Source organism: Schistocerca gregaria, chromosome 4 (genome assembly GCF_023897955.1).
Source record: "Schistocerca gregaria isolate iqSchGreg1 chromosome 4, iqSchGreg1.2, whole genome shotgun sequence".
NCBI lineage: Eukaryota > Metazoa > Arthropoda > Insecta > Orthoptera > Acrididae > Schistocerca > Schistocerca gregaria.
In genome coordinates, this window is record NC_064923.1 from 294,558,993 (window position 1) to 294,573,654 (window position 14,662).

A 14,662-nucleotide genomic window follows, 5' to 3' on the forward strand; every position below is an offset into this window, starting at 1 on the left:
TTCGTGCCTCTCGACTCTTATAACTGCCATTATGTTTCTGTAAAAATTGTAAATAGCCTCTCTCTCCCTTTATTTTTACCCCTGCAAACTTTAGAATGTAAAATGGAGTGTTTCAGTTATTATTGTTAAAAGCTTTTTCCATGTCTACAAACGTAGGTTTGTTTTTCATTAACCTATCTTCTATGAGAAGTGGTAGAGTCGATATTGCCTACTGAATCCAAACTGATTTTCCCCGATTTCGGCCTTTACGAGTTTTCCAATCTTCTGCAAAGGATTTGTATCAGTATTTTACAGACATTGCATGGGGGCTTAATGAAATAAAATACTAATAATTTTCATTTTTAGTATTTGTTTATCCGGTTAAGCAGTCTCGTAACCATGGCCCTGAATAATATTAGTACGCAATCTGACTGCAAAGAATAACAACAAAGAATGAAAGGAAATTTCCGTTAACACAATTAATTAATTAAGTCCCCAGCAACTATAAAAGCTACGAAACAAGAAAACATAAGTGTAACTGTTCTGTGTGTGGAAGTGTGATTCAACGTACACATCTGGCACGGTTTTTCCTCAATACGATAAGATCCTTTAAACGCCATTTACAATGAAGTAATTAAAAAAAAAAAACAGAAATACTTTGATTGCACACAGAAACCAGAATTACACTTTAATACATTCGCATACTTTACCTAATGAATTGCAAACATTGGGAAAGGTACTGTGACGTGGTAAATTACGTTAATATGTAAGTAGGCTGTTTAGGTTTTTTTATTGGTAACGCCACATAGCGCTCTGTATGAAAAATCACTGGCTGTGCTGTGTGCAGTCAGTAGCTGGTTGGCATTGTTGTAATACTCGCCATTGTAGTGTTGGGCAGCTGGATGTTAACAGCGTGTAGCGTTACGCAGTTGGAGGTGAGCCGCCAGCAGTGGTGGATGTGGGGAGAGAGATGGCGGAGTTTTGAAATTTGCAAGACTGGAGGTCATGAACTGATATATATATTATGACTCCTAAGGTAAATGCATTGTTTGTTCTGTATTAAAATCTTTCATTCGCTAACTATGCCTATCAGTAGTTAGTGCCTTCCGTAGTTTGAATCTTTTATTTAGCTGACAGTAGTGGCGCTCGCTGTATTGCAATAGCTCGAGTAACGAAGATTTTTGGTGAGGTAAGTGATTTGTGAAAGGTATAGGTTAATGCTAGTCGGGGCCATTCTTTTGTAGCGATTTTTGAAAGTCAGATTGCGTTGCGCTAACAATATTTTGTGTCAGTTTAAGCACAGTCTTGTAGAATTGTTCTAAGGGGACGTTGCAAATGATGATTTCTCTAAAATGTGTATTGGCTAATTTAGGAAAGTCTCTTTACAACTGTATTCATCATTACAATCAAGAGTTGAAGTGAAATGACAAACTCTAAAAGTTCTTTAAAGTTTATTGTTCAAGAGGTCATGTTCAAAGAATTATTTCAAAACCTTTATGTTCATCGTAGATTCCTGAACTGTTGGTAATGTTACCTCATTAAGAAGAGGAGAATTTTCTGTGTTGGATACTAAGTTGTTATAATGGTGTTCAGGCAGCTCCTCTCCCAGAATTAGTAAAGAAAATTAATTACTGTCTTATTATGAGGTCATCATAAAATCAACCAAAGTCTATCTCTCTCGCAGCGAAGATATCGAAAAACATGTTATAAAATCACTATCCCCAACAAATTCATAGTTTTGTCATTGTTGTTTAGCCACTTATTTGGCTATAGCTCGCTTCACGATTCACGATTCGGACTGACTGTCTTTGCAACCACAGTCGGTGAGGAGGAGCCGATGCAGAGGTATTGTTGAACACGCATCATCTCAGATGCTATTTCGCGCTGCCTGAGAAAGAAAGTAAACGGGACTGCCATCCAAGTTATAAGGGAAGCGAATAGTAAACAAATATCAACTTATGTGTCACAACCCTGTGGCCTCTGGGATCGGAATTTTGGAGAGTATGTTTTGTAGATGACAGCGTTAGTCTCCGAAATTCGATGACAAAGTTACGATTAAAAAACCTCTATTGCGTACACAAGTAGGATGAAACAGCTGTTCAAATAAAGTTACAGAGAGATATAATTTTTAAGTGCATTTTCGAGGAATTTTATGCTCACAACATGACAGTTCGTAGCCATTCACGAATGGGCGTAGCACATGATTATAGTAACCTCCGCCGAAGATTTATTGTTAGAATTAATCCCAGATGTGCTCCACTAACATCGAGAAAGAAACGAGTGTAAACATCCAGCATGGACTGTGCTGCTGGTCCCGGCGGAGGTTCGAGTCCTCCCTCAGGCATGGGTGTGTGTATTTGTCCTTAGGACAATTTAGCTTAAGGAGTGTGTAAGCTTAGGGACTAATGACTAAGTCCCATAAGATTTCACCCACGTTTGAACGTTTTCTTTGTTTCTTTCTTTTTTTAGAGTAGAAAATCGTAGATCCAGTCCATTAAGCGTCTGTAATAAATGGTAGACATTTTATATAACTTTGCTAAGGCCAGACACTCAGAGAACGACGTACTAGTCTCTGTACCTCCGCTGACAGTTGAAAGCTCAAATTTTTTTCAGTTACACAGCATGGCGTAAACAAAAAAATCGTTCAAATGGCTCTGTGACTAACGGACTTAACATCTGGGGTCATCAGTCTCCTATAACTACTTAAACTTAACTAACCTAATGACATCCATGCCCGAGGCAGGATTCGAACCTGCGACCGTAGGGGTCGCGCGATTCCAGACTGAATCGCCTAGAGCCGCTCGCCCACACCGGCCGACATGGCGTAAAGAAACAGTGACAAATTGACGATCTGCCGGTCCATGAACTGTTTGCATGCAACTGTTAAACTTGCGTAGCACTTTGCTATAACCATGACACTCTCTTTGGTGAAAGTGTGCTATTTGGTTAGTGGTATATATGTTCAAATGCGTCCGCAGCTCGTGGTCGTGCGGTAGCTTTCTCGCTTCCCGCACCCAGGTTCCCGAGTTCGATTCCCGGCGGGGTCAGGTATTTTCTATGTCTCGTGATGACTGCGTGTTGTGTGACGTTCTTAGGTTAGTTAGATTTAAATAGTTCTAAGTCGTAGGGGACTGATGACCATAGACGTTAAGTCCCATAGTGCTCACAGCCATTTTCTTTTGTCCAAATGTCAAATACCTACTTATTGAAATCTGGCTACAAATAGTATTAGAATCTGTGGACAAGTTATTCACAATAAACCAAACAATATCATAAGAACAGAAAATGTACAATATATAGACAAATCGTGCTCAACAGTGTGACAAAAAAGGTTTTGTCAAAGTAAAGAAGTATGAAACAGAGTGTTATGTTTTTCAAGGGAATTTCTATAGAAAATTTTTTTTCTCTATTAGGCGACTCAGTACACTTTCTTGAAAATCACGCAGTCAGATTAAATTCTGTTTCCAGTCATTGTCTGCAGCAGACTCAACTTCTCAAACAACCTTTCGGACAATACAAGCCAAGCAAATCTCAAGGCAAAGTCGATAAATAGACACTATCAGTAAAACTAGTAACATTTTTAAAGAAACTCTGAAATAGTTTTTGTTTTCTTTATCCAATGACATCTAAGTTATGTTAGATTTATTGTCACTACGGAGTGCATTTATAGTATGATTGGCTGTCATCATATCATTTCCTTTTCCTATAAACAGATTCTGAGAAACAGGTAAATGTTGGCTTCAAAATTTCAGACAGCACATTGATGAATGTACATACTGAGAAAAAAAGAAACTGATAATTTGAAATAATGTTAGTTCATCATGTAAAAGAAGAAATATGTAATTTTTTTTATTTAATGGACCTAATATCTGTGTCCACAACAAGGAATAGATGAAATCTAGCTGTAGAACTGGTTTGTGGTTTGCATTGCGCGGTTTATTATCCTGGTGGAGGTGATGATACACTCAATATGGGTTGCTTGGATCGTGATGTTCATCAGATTAGGTGCAAGCGAGATGACGATAGATTGACGTAAAGCTTGTTTGGATATACGTATTGACGACCCACTGATGGTGGTCGAGTGGCTAATATCGTGCTATGTTTTATAACGACTCACATTTAATGGAGATAATGACCGATATGAAATTATTTATTGATTTCTGTGAAATAATGTATTCATTAAAGTATCTACCGGTACAAGATGACTTAGACATAAATACTGGTTGGTGCGACGAATAGCAGTTGGGTCTAAATGTAGAAAATGTAAGTTAATGCAGATGAGGAGGAAAACGAAGCCCATAATGTTTAGGTACCGAAATACTTGTGTCCTTCTGCATACAGTCAATATTTGGGCGTAATGTTGCAAAGCGACATGAAATGGAACGAGCAGAACTGCAAGAGGAAAGGTGAATGGTCGACTTCCGTTTATTGAGACAAGCTTAGGAAAGTGTGATTACTCTGTAAAGAATACCGCGTATAACACACTAGTGCGACCTAGTCTTGAGTACTGCTCCAGCGTTTGGGATCCTTATCAGGTCGGATTAAAGAAAAACGTCGAGGCAGTTCAGACGCGGGTTGATGGATTTGTTACCGATCGGTTCCAATAACAAGCAAGTCTTACGGAGAAGCTTCGAGAACTAAGTGGGAATGCGTGGAGGGAAGACGACGTCCTTTTCGAGAAACACTAGTGAGAAAATGTAGACAAGCGGCATTTGATGCTGACTGCTGAAGGATTCTATTGCCGCCATCTAACACTGCGCTTAAGGGTTACGAAGATAAGATATGAAAAATTATGGCTCATGAAATGACTAGCAGTGGTACAGTGTACCCTTTGCCATGCGCCGCAAGGTGGTGTGTATATTTAGAGGTAGAAAATGAAATATAGGTAGCTGCTCGTATGGAGTATTGTATGAAACGAAGGAAAGCCTGATTTATCGTAAACGCCCAGGTCATTGGAGAAACCGCTGTGGCTCGCTTTGGGGGAGGACAGGGAACTAAACGGGGAGTGTCCTATTCAGTGCAACCTTCCAGGAATCTGCTGTAAGTGATTCAGGGAAACTGTGGTAAACCTAGATCTTGTTGGTCGTTTGGAGAGGAGCCCTACCACAGCGCAATCTCACTGGGAGTAGAAAGCGGGAAAAGTAGTCACGGATGAAATACGTTTACTGGAACACCGCAATTTCGAATGAATGTTGATTATAATACTGATTTTAAGCTATTGTGGTCAACTGTTTAGGAAAATTCTGGCGCATTTAACAAAATTCCTGCTTAGGTACTGCACATTCAAACAGTTATAATATGATAGCAAAAAATATGAAACATTAACGCTATTGGAGGGCAGGTGAAGCTACATTTCTCGCACACTTATCCCTCCAGCTTCCTGTTCCGATTACAGATTCCGAGGAAAGCATTTTGCATCTTAGCAAAGGTCAACATCAGCTAGAAATTTTGCTTGAGAAGTGCGGTGGATTGGAGCACTGACGGTTCCTCTATAGGTGATTGTATCAGTTTCTCATCACCGCAGAGATGTCGAAGGGGTTACCTAACCCGAAGGGGCTAGAGCAGCCTCCAGGCTGATTTGTTGTCGAAACTTCTGATGATACCTTTGTAAAGAGCTCGACAAAGGTGCTTGTGTGGTCAACTTAGAGGGTCTCGCTATAGTGCTGGTCTTAGAGGCACCATTTACAGTTTCATTCACGCAGACGTTTACGTTGGGCCCGAGCGTGATCACGCCACAGAACTGCAGGAAAGAGCATGCTTCAAAAAGCATAAATGGTATTTGTTGCTTCGGATCATGAACAAATTTCATCGAATGGTTTTGAGTGGTCCCTAGTAGTTCCAGCCTGGACTCTAGAGCAAGGTGTAAGTAGGCTGATTAGGTTTTTATGTTGCTAACGTCACGTAGCGCTGTTTATGAAAATCACTGGCTGTGCTGTGTGCAGTCTGTGGCTGGTTGGCATTGTTGGAATATTCGCTATTGTAGTGTTGGGCAGTTGGATGTGAACAGCGCGTAGCGTTGCGCAGTTGGAGGTGTATGTGGGGAGAGAGATGGCTGAATTTTAAGAGCGGACGATCTGGACGTGTGTCCGCCAGAAAGAGTAAATTTGTAATACTGGATATCATTAACTGATTATATATATGTCTTTTGAACATTATTAAGGTAAATACATTGTTTGATCACTATCAAAATCTTTCATTTGCTGACTATGCCTATCAGTAGTTAGTGCCTTCAAGAGTTAGAATCTTTTATTTAGATGGCAGTCGCGCTGTATTGCAGTTGCTCGAGTAACGAAGATTTTTTCTGAGGTAACTGATTCATGAAAGGTTTAAGTTATTGTTAGTCAGGGTCATTCTTTTGTAGGGATTATTGAAAGTCAGATTGCGTTGCGCTAAAAATATTGTGTGTCAGTTTATTGACGATCAGAATAAGTAAAGACCGAAATGTCTGAGTACGTTCAGTTCTGCTCAGCTGTTTGAAAATCAAATGACGTAAGAGGTTTATCAGCACAGTAATTCATTAATTTTTCAAAGGGGATGTTCATATAGGGGTGCGATCACGTTCACTGGGCAAGCACCCCACAATGTTCTTAGATAAGTGTTGAGATGCGCTAGGCTCTCAGCAGCGTCAAAAGTTCTCAAGAACATCTGCCTGCTCCTCGTGGCATTGCGAACTGCCGTTTTCGGGCACAAAATGCGTGGGAATCAAATCCACAGAGAAAAGAATGGTTTCATTGACACCATTCACGCAACCCTTGGGACCTTTTCATGTCGATTCTGAGCGAGCTGTATACCTGAAATATTTTCCTCGGCTATCCGTAATAACACCGCGTGAGCTGAACGCTGGGCGGCGTATTTCTGACATCCACTGCAGGGACGTCAAAAGGAGGGGTGATATGTAAGTAAGAGTGGCAGAGACGATCCTCTAAAGGTGTGACTGGCCAGCACTGTCGTTGGCGGGATTGTGGGGAAATTTGATACCAATGTGGTATCATAAACGCAGAATGGTTCAAATGACTCTGACCACTATGGGACTTAACATCTGTGGTCATCAGTCCCCTAGAACTTAGAACTACTTAAACCTAACTAACCTAAGGACATCACACACATCCGTGCCCGAGGCAGGATTTGAACCTACGACCGTAGTGGTCACTCGCTTCCGGATTGAAGCGCCTAGAACCGCACGGCCACTCCGGCCGGATCATAAATGCATCTTCCAACTACTGTACACTTTCAACTTGTAGCCTCTTATTCTTATGTTTCGACACCTTGCCGTTTGAAGCTTCAGCGAGCCGGTGGGTGACGTCTCAGATCGCCGCACTTATGCATCAATACACAGGAAATCTGTAGGCACCTCTGCGCCAAATTTCAAACGTATGTATAGCAAAGGGAGACAGTTACGCGCTTTCAAAAAAGTCACGATTTAATTCTGTTGGGCAGTGTTTTTGATCAGAACGTATGCTGACCTTTTTCAGTGTAATGTAAGGTACGGTGTGTGCTGGTACGGTGACTAGCCTCACTAGTGCATTACACTATCCGTTCTAGGTATAGAAAGTGACTTCTGTGCATATATGAATTACCTATTTCCTGAGAAAGTGTGAAACGATTACATTAACATCTGTTCGTCAGCGCGGTGTTGATTATGACTTTATGACAGATGAAATCGCACAGATTTGGAAGTGTATGTGTATGTGTGTGTGTGTGTGTGCGCGCGCACGCGAGCGCTCGCTAGTAAAAATTATTAGGCGACGATAATCCATAATCGCATTTGTTTCAAATAAAGACGCTTAATGCAGAAAAATGATTTCTTTCAAAAATTCAAATTAAGTCGACATATACGGTCGACTGACGAATTCAGTAATGGAACTCCTTCGATCCAGCCCCACTGAAGTTTGAAAGAGAGGACGGAATAATTAAAGAACAACACAGGCCTGTGCTTTTAAATGAACTGCATTCAAAATGGATGAATCAGAAATTGTACTACATACGGGAAGTTATTTTTGCATTACACTTGTTCGTGAACACGGTCGCCCCTAATAGAGTTAATGTTAAGCGTTTGTTTGATGTGAATCGAATAAAAATAGATGATCAGGTTATCTACATAAGGGACGCACAATTCGGTATCAACAATAGCGCGGCACTTGTGTGAGGGATTTCGGATAGTTTTTTTTCAGCTTTTAATGAGATATTCAATTTATAGCGCAATACTTTATAACACCTGTATAATAAAGGCGGCGTGTACTATGCATTTTTAGTAGCTCAGTACAATTACACATATACATACAGGTATACAGGTAAACAAAAACGTTTCGCGCAGTTGACTGCGAAAGTCGGTATAAGTGGACATCGTACAGTATAACACGGGCAAATAAAGAATAGAAGCAGTTGTATGTAAGGCATTTATGTTACTACATAAATTATAACACAGCTTAAATGCACACAACCCTATGACCGAGTCAGGTGGCGCTATGGTTGAACAGAATCGGAGCATGTTCTGGGACAGGTGACAAATGATCTTCGAATTCGGCCTTGATCCTTTCGTGGGCTAATGCCAGCAAACGCGATACACAGTTTAGGAAAATCATAGAAGTTGTAAATCTAGATGGCCAGAAAGAAATTGGAACTGCAATCTTCCTGAACGCCATTTGTTTTTCTTAACCACTGTCCCGTTGTCGTCACGGTGTCTGCGGGAAAACCAACGTTCAAAATGAGATGTGACAAAGTTAAAATTGTTACCTGTGAGTTACATAGTAAGCGTTTTCAAGACTTGCTCCCACAGCATCAGGAATCTCCGACGACTATTAACAATAAGACGCCTCTTTGTAGCGTCAGGAGGATGTTTTCTGCATCAAGTTGAGCCAGCCACACCATCTGCTGCGTTGTTTGTTGTGTAAGGCATGGTGCCCTACACATGGAAACTGGTGCGTTCAAAGACGTCCACGACACGTTCGACTAACAGATCACGATGGTTACCGGTTCACCTTCATCAGATACTTCCTATGTCACTTTTCAAGTTCCAAGTCTAATACACTAAGGTAGCGGACACGCACTGATCTGGTGTCTCTGGGTTGACTGCTTTGCTTCATTTGAGGTACGCTTATTGGAATACAAGTGCATACTCGCCCCGCCTAAATACCACTTAAACGAAAACAACGAACGAACATTAATATCTTAACACCTGAAAATTATTGAGAAAATACTGTAAAGAAATTTGTGACGGGTTTTACAAGCTAGTATTACAATCAAGAACTGTGACGAATGTGTAGATTTCCTAAGTATGGGTAAAGATTTTCGAGCTTTCAAAGAGTTTAAAAACAAGAAGTCACGAGGTACAGACTGAGTTAAAATGGAACCGGTCATATATTCATATGCACTCTTCCTGAAAACTATCCTTTCTAAAAAAACTTGTACTTCAGGTTATAGCCAGATGATTGGAAGGGAATCCTTGTTACGCCATTGTTTATAAAAGAAGCAGAAATGATTACGAGAAGTACCAAGGTGTCAGCTAACTTCATTCGGGATGCAAATTCCGCATTAATATCTACAAGAAGACTGAACGTTATATCCGACCTGGTGCTGTTAAATGACTAACATGGCTTCTTGAGAAGAATATCATTGTATAGATCATATATTAAGAAAGATCAAATCAATTGAAAAACGCAAAGAATTCAACAAACCTTCATTTATTGCTTTCATACATCGTACAAAGACTGTTGACGACGTGCTTAAAAATTCACAATGAAAAGTCATGAAGTCGACCTTCTGAATACTGTTAAAAAACCATTATCAGAAAATAAACATCGAAGTGGAGGTGAAGAAGAAAATAGCAAGAAAATACCTGTAAACCGATGTGTCAGAGAACGGTTTCCTTCGTTATCCACATTATTTTCCCTTTATGCCGATGACGTAATTTATAATGTGAAAAAATGTTTAGCTGTGGTTGGAACCTGGTAGTCAAGAGAAGGCAGGATTCGGTTGCGTTTGTGGACGGGTCCGTATTCATTTACTATTTGTTGCCTTTTACAGTTACACACAATTTATTTTGAACCAGTAATTCCAGACTCAACAATAAATAAAGATACCACACGTTATTAATGAAGGAATAAACAACTGTGTAAATAATATTGCTTTCAGTGAGTTACAATTTAGCAAATGACCATTAAATAGAGATACAGACCGCCGGTTCCGGCCTTGGCGTATTGTTCAATCGTTGCATTTGGTTTATTGGACGTCAGGTAGCTTCAGCAAGATTATCATTAGTCATTCGTTAGACTGCCACTAGTCTGAGTTACCATCTTGTTAAGTGAATGCAACTCTTGGCTGCCTATCTCATTGCTCGCAAAAGTGTTTGTTGCCGGACCTTCTCAGAGGTCGATTCCTGGAGCACCGTGTGTGGCCCCTTGGTTCTTGTAAGACATGTGTGTTCTAAAAGGAGGTCTGATGCCAGTAGTTGAGTGTAACGCTCCTTCAGTCCACGCCTTCTGCGGGTATAATCTGCCTCTGTACCATTTAAGGAACTTATGTACTGGTCCTTGTGTTTTATTATTGTATTATTTATTACGATACCTTGGAATGGCTACATTTAATGTTATATGTGTCTAGTTAATAGTCCTGGTCGGCTTCTGGAATAAATCTAGCAGGGTAGTGTTTAGTGGATGTTAAGGGTTGTGATACAAAGTTTATCATCACCATGTTTCCTATTTGGTGATCAGTATGGTTTTTTTAAATTAACCTTTGCTATTGTATTTGCTGTTTTACAGTAGGTTTCAAAATTTTTTGTCTATTGCCGTTCCTGGCGTGTAAGGCATTTGGCCGTCATTGTGGTCACTTGCCACGAAGTTCTAATTTGGTATTTGTATTTACGCAGTAAGCCTTTAAAGCCTTATTTACTGCCATTTCTGGCGCGTAAGGCGTTCTGCTCAGATTACAGTGGCTTTCAAGTCCAGGACAGGACAATGACTACAGTGAACCATCCGTTACCATGACTAAATGAATCATTAATATCTAAACTAAAATTAAGTCGGCACCCACAGAAAACAGAAGGTCCGTCTAGCAAGGCTTGGGCTGCTACAGACTTGATTCTTCTTGTCTCCAGATGTAGTAGCAAACTCAATGATCTCGATGGTTTTGTACTCTGTCTGTTTAGAACGACGACGGTATCATCTGTACGGCATCTTGGCAGCGTTCAATGCAGTTGCCTGTGCAGCAGCAGCAGCGCGAATGAGCCGGTACGCGGCGCTCGCTCGCTTTCATGGAAGTCCGATAACGCGTGACCTTGAGTCGGACTTAGAATATTTCACACTGCCAGCGGCGCGTTATCCCGGACGGGAGCACTAGCCGTACTAGGTGCTCCCTTCCGCTGTGCGCTAAATCCGCCGCTGGCGCGCTGCCAAGATTGCGTAAGATGGTCGGCGGGTTTCATCAGCCGCCTCTGTAGGCGCAACATGCTGTTGCATCCTTGAGCCCCCGGTTCTAGAAGGCGACCAGGACTATTAACTAGACACATATAACCTTAAATGTAGCCATTTCAAGGTATCGTAATAAATAATACAATAATAAAACACAAGGACCAGTACATAAGTTCCTTAAATGGTACAGAGGAAGATTATACCCGCAGAAGGCGTGGACTGAAGGAGCGTTACACTCAACTACTGGCATCAGACCTCCTTTTAGAACACACATGTCTTACAAGAACCAAGGGGCCACACACGGTGCTCCAGGAATCGACCTCTGAGAAGGTCCGGAAACAAACACTTTTGCGAGCAATGAAATAGGCAGCCAAGAGTTGCATTCATTTCACAAGATGGTAGCTCAGACTAGTGGCAGTCTAACGAATGACTAATGATAATCTTGCTGAAGCTACCTGACGTCCAATAAACCAAATGCAACGATTGAACAATACGCCAAGGCCGGAACCGGCGATCTGCACTACTGCACTAGAATACTGTATTTAGAGCGCCCGGAACGAGAAAGGAACCACAACTATCAGAGTAAAAGATTCACCAACTGGCCTACAACTACGAAAGCTGTCAAAAGTACTCGCCTTACCGGATAGCAGCGGAAAGGCGAGGAAACGTACACTGCCGTTACATACACTAACTCACAGGGCGTCAGCGACCACCAGCTAAGAAAAATTAACGCTGGTTGAACTTAACAAATTGTAACAAGTTGAACGCAGTAAATAGTAATAAGTCGAGGAGAACCTAATCAAATCCGCCTTCCCCAAGCACTCCACTCGCTGCTCTTCGCCTCGGCGACACTACAAGCAACAACATGAACCCAAGCCACTGGAGAATCGCGAGTTATCACAGTGGTGGAGATTTCTCTTTTTGCATTGAGATGTACTCATCTAAAGCTTGCTGAATACGGTTTACGACGTGGTCGTGCACCCTCGTGACCACAGCCCTTCCATCCTGCTGTCCATGCGTGCCGCCAGCGGTCACGACGTGTTCTGGCACTGTGCGGATCTGGCTCCTCCTCAGTCCCCAACGACATTGGCCAACTCATACGACCCGGAAAAACAACGACGTCGCCCCAAAGATAGGGCAACAGTTACTACATGCCTGTAACCACCGCTGCTGCCACTAGCGGACGGGCAACGCTTGCGAAACCGAGTGGCGCAAGTCAACACGAGAAGAAGACAAACAACCGCAACTATGCCAACTAATCGATTGCCTGGCCTCCAACAAAGGGCAGAAACCTACAAACAGCACCAATGCGAGCCGCAGCACGGCCCAGTGCATTACCGAATACGAACTTATCCTTTGCAGCTGACCACGCTGATAGAATCAGGAGAGATGTAAAAAACAACTCACGTACTACACTTGCATACGAAATACACAATTTTGAATTAATTTTTTGTATGAGTACATAATTATTCCAACTAATTTGTTGCAGACAACCACGAATTCCTTTATTATGCCAAACTATTCTTCACAGAGTAGCACTTGAACACTACTTCCTCAGTTATTTGTTGTATATATGTCAATCTCTGTCTTCCCTTATTGTCTCTCACCACTAGAGCTCCCTCAAGTACCATGGAAGTTAGTTCTTGATGACTAACACATCTCCTGCTATCTTGCTCCTTCCAGGTGTCAATGTTTTTCTCGTTTTCCTCTCCACGCTGAGTCTGTGGAAAACTTCACCATTTCTTATCCTATCCTGGCATCTGCATTTCAATAATCTTCAATAACATCACACCTTAAACACGTCGATTCTCCCATTTCCAATTTTTTCTCAATTCATGGTTCATTTCCTTTCTTCCTGAAAGTAACATCGATGGTTGATACTAGTAGATGTTTCTTGCTCATGAATGCCCTCTTCGCCTATGCTAGGCAGGGGGTGACCTGTGGTCTATGGGATAGCTACCCACTGCAATAAAAAAAAACTGAGTGAACGGATCAAGGAACAACCTGAACGGGTGTCATGAGACGTCCGCCTTGAACATATACAACGAAGAAAATGCAAGAAAATGAGATCAACAAAATGCCGGCACGCTAGCTCAGTGTGTTCGGTCAGATAGTTATCTACCCAGTGCAATAAAAAAAACTAAGTGAACAGATCAATGAAAAACCTCAATGGGTGCCATCGGTCGTCCGCTCCGAAAAAATTCAACGAACAATATAGAACAAAATGAGCTCAACAAAATAAAATAGAATAAAATAAAATACCGTTGTGGCCAATTATGCCAGCACGGTAGCTCAGCGTGTTCAGTCACAGGGATAGCTGCCATCTATAATATAAAAACTGAGTCAAGGACTCAACGATCAACTTGACCGGATGTCTTGTCACGTCCGCCCAGATCAAACACAACGAACTATATCGAACAAAATGAGGAAAACAGAGGGTAGCGTCCAGAATGAGATTTTCACTCTGCAGCGGAGTGTACGCTGATATGAAACTTCCTGGCAGATTAAAACTGTGTGCCCGACCGAGACTCGAACTCGGGACCTTTGCCTTTCGCGGGCAAGTGCTCTACCAACTGAGCTACCGAAGCACGACTCACGCCCAGTACTCACAGCTTTACTTCTGCCAGTATCCGTCTCCTACCTTCCAAACTTTACAGAAGCTCTTCTGGCAAACATGTAGAACTAGCACTCCTGAAAGAAAGGATACTGTGGAGACATGGCTTAGCCACAGCCTGGGGGATGTTTCCAGAATGAGATTTTCACTCTGCAGCGGAGTGTGCGCTGATATGAAACTTCCTGGCAGAAGTAAAGCTTTGAGTACCGGGCGTGAGTCGTGCTTCGGTAGCTCAGTTGGTAGAGCACTTGCCCGCGAAAGGCAAAGGTCCTGAGTTCGAGTCTCGGTCGGGCACACAGTTTTAATCTGCCAGGAAGTTTCATATCAGCGCACACTCCGCTGCAGTGTGAAAATCTCATTCTGGAAACATCCCCCAGGCTGTGGCTAAGCCATGTCTCCACAGTATCCTTTCTTTCAGGAGTGCTAGTTCTGCATGTTTGCCAGAAGAGCTTCTGTAAAGTTTGGAAGGTAGGAGACGGATACTGGCAGAAGTAAAGCTGTGAGTACCGGCCGTGAGTCGTGCTTCGGTAGCTCAGTTGGTAGAGCACTTGCCCGCGAAAGGCAAAGGTCCCGATTTCGAGTCTCGGTCGGGCACACAGTTTTAATCTGCCAGGAAGTTTCATATCAGCGCACACTCCGCTGCAGAGTGAAAATCTCATTCTGG

At 42.0% G+C, this 14,662-nt stretch overlaps 1 non-coding gene across 1 annotated transcript; it reads right to left on the bottom strand.

Moving 5' to 3' along the window:
• Positions 1-13,898: 13,898 nt before the first annotated feature.
• Trnas-cga (transfer RNA serine (anticodon CGA)) lies at positions 13,899-13,973 on the bottom strand. Its single transcript has one exon. It is a non-coding gene; the product is annotated as a tRNA-Ser (tRNA).
• Between the last annotated feature and the right edge of the window lie 689 nt (positions 13,974-14,662).